Raw genomic sequence first — 3188 nt, forward strand, 5'->3', positions numbered from 1 at the left:
CTCATGCTCTACATCACTGATGTACCAAGAGTAGCACACAACATTTGATTGAGTTTAACAAACATGCTAGTAAACTCTTATAAGAGGGGTTAATGGCTCCAGGATGAAATACAACAATCTTCACACACTTTCTTCTTATGGTGGTGGGAAGGTGCAATGGTGGTGGGATTGGTGTTGAATATTAAATGTAATGAATATTCACTGTCACTGTCATCCCGTTGCTCATCAATTTGTTCGAGCGGGCACCAGTAATGTCTCTCATTGTGAGACTTATTGTTACTGTTTTTGGCATATCCAATACGCCACAGGTAGCTTGCCAGGCTCTGCTGTGCGAATGTAATAAATGTAGTATACAACTTTATAAAAATAAAATCAAATTAAAAATGTCAAAAATAAAAGAAAATTTTGTCTTCTGTGGGGTCTATTTTCCCAAATATTTCCTTGTTGTTCAGATGGTGCCAACTGTCTCTTCCCAATATGATGACTCCAAATGCCTATATGAAGATTTGCTTCATTTTGACCTTCTATTTACTCCATTTTTTCCCTGTTTTTAGATCCAGATATCCAAGATGTGTGCTGTCATCTTATTCTGATAATGTATTTTTATTTAGTTACTTACTTATTTTTATTGAATCACCAAGAGAAACAGAGTTACAAAGCTATTCATGTCAGGTTTCAATCATACAATGTTCCAACACCCATCCCCTCACCAGTGTATATTTCCTACCACCAATGTCCCCAGTTTCCCTCCTGCAACTCTCCCCTCAGCCTGTCTCTATAGAGACAATTTCCTTCTGTGTCTCTGTGTCTCTGTCTGTCTCTGTCTATCTATCTGTGTCTGTGCCTGTCTGTCTGTCTCTCTCCTTTTGGGCGCTGTGGTCTGCAATACAGATACTGAGAGGTTATCATTCTTTGTCCTTTACCTATTTTCAGCATGCAGTTCTTATCCAGAGTGATCATTGTTAACCATCTTTTTCATGGTGGTCCGTTCTCTAACCCAACTACCTCCTCCCCCAGCATTTGAGGCAGACTTCCAACCATGGATCAATTCTCCTGGCCCTTGTTTCTACTGTTATTGAGTATTAGTCTCATATTATGTTTTTTTTTAATATCCCACAAATGAGTGCAATCATTCCGTATCTATCCCTCTCCTTCTGACTCATTTCATTCAGCATGATACTCTTCATGTCCATCCACTTATAAGTGAATTTCGTGACTTCATTTTTCCTAAGAGCTGCATAGTATTCCATTGTATTGATGTACCATAGTTTCTTTAACTAGTTGTCTGTTCTCAGGTGTTTGGATTATTTCCAGATTCTGTCTATTGTGAACAGTGCTACAATGAACATAGAAGTGCAAATAGCATTTCTTCTGTGTGTTTTTGGACGCCCACAGTATACTCCCCAAAATGGTTTTGCTATATTGTATGGAAGCTCAATACTTGGTTCCATTTTGATCACTTCTGGGTCTACCAATTAACATTTCTTTTTTATTTTTTTTATTTCTCACAGAAGTTTTCAAAGACACCTTAATTACCTATTGCCATTCTTTGGTCCCAAATTAACCCTGAAAAGGAAGCTAAAAACCAAAGTTATTTTTTTAAAGTCGTAGTAAATTTTTTGAAAAGAATGGTTGTAAATGCTTGTGTAACCATAATTGGCACTTTCCCTCCAGGAGGAAATGGTGAATTAGACATGTTGGAGATATTAAGTATATAAAATTAGAATACCGAGTGTGGTAAAACATTTATTCAGTACAATACTCACTGAAAAATTTTCCCAGGATCTTCTTGGGCACTTGTTCTGGTTGAAAAAACATTGCTGATCATAAATGCAACATCAAGCTAATATCTGAGCCAAAAAATATATTTTTGTAAGAAGCCATAACTCAAAAAAGCACACAATTTTAAGAGTATGGACATCATCCTAACCCTCATATATCTGGCAAAATTGAAAAAAATAACACAGCCATAGGTAGAGAAAACTGCTAGTCATATCCATGCAAAATAATAGAGGTACAATATATATGGAATAGAAACCCTATATATTCTGATTCTTTAAAAAAATTAATTGATATTTTGCTTTAAGATACATGGTTACAATAGTGTGAGAATTTATGGACTTGATGTACGAAGTTACTACACCATATTCTTATCTAGAATACCGGATTTAAGTGATGGATTAAATGGCATGAAGGAAATTTATTTCTATACATTAAAGGGGATATTGATGATCTTTACAAGTTTTTTTTTTTCTAATTAGGATGAATGTAAGTAAAAAAACCATTCATTTGAAAAAAAAGAGTTCCCACTTAGTAATATTTATTTCTTCTTAAAAAACAGCAGTAAGTATGTCCTTTTGGGTTCTTTACTCCTTCATTGTTTATGTACTTATTTTAATCAAAAACCAACTCAGTAATTTTCACAATAAATCTGTGTGACGCCTATGTAACAATTTTTGCTTATTGGATAAATTATATATGACATAAAACTGCTAATAAACCTTATGTTGTAATTCCCTTAAGGCATGTATAAGATTTGCGATTCAGATTCATTGAGTTTGGGCTTTTTTTTTTTCACCACAGAGATTGAATAGTCCAGAATTTAACATTTAAACTGATACATCACATACTTGATATTTGAATCTTGCCTTGATGCTTTTCTTCATCACCAAAATGGAAGTAGTTTGGCATAATGGAAATAACATACATTAGGAGTAAGGAAAGTTAAGTGTTTGTTCATGGCTTCTGTTACTAAGTCATATGGCTTTGGTCATGTTATTTATTCATTTATTTATTTATTTATTTATTTATTTTTCAGATCCTTCACTTAGAATGTAAGACTTTAGATTTACAAATTCTTCAGCACTTTGAAACCCTATCTTTTGGCTCTACTTCAATTTCCTTTGGCTGAAAATTTAAAGTTTCATTCATTCATTTAATTAACAAGAAATGAATACTTAGAATATACACAGATTTTGTTGCATTTCATGAAAAAGAAAAATTCATACTCCAAGCATCCTTGTCTGAAAGAGAACATTAGAGTGATGGTATGCTAATTGATATGTGGTTGACACAGTACAGAAAGCCTTGTTGATCAATTTCCAAGTATTTCATCTTTTCAACCCTTGCCCTTATTTCACTCCCTAGTGACATCCTGCAAAATATCATTTCTCTTTCCCAGAGAATCC

The sequence above is a fragment of the Sorex araneus genome, chromosome 7, assembly GCF_027595985.1.
Source record: "Sorex araneus isolate mSorAra2 chromosome 7, mSorAra2.pri, whole genome shotgun sequence".
NCBI lineage: Eukaryota > Metazoa > Chordata > Mammalia > Eulipotyphla > Soricidae > Sorex > Sorex araneus.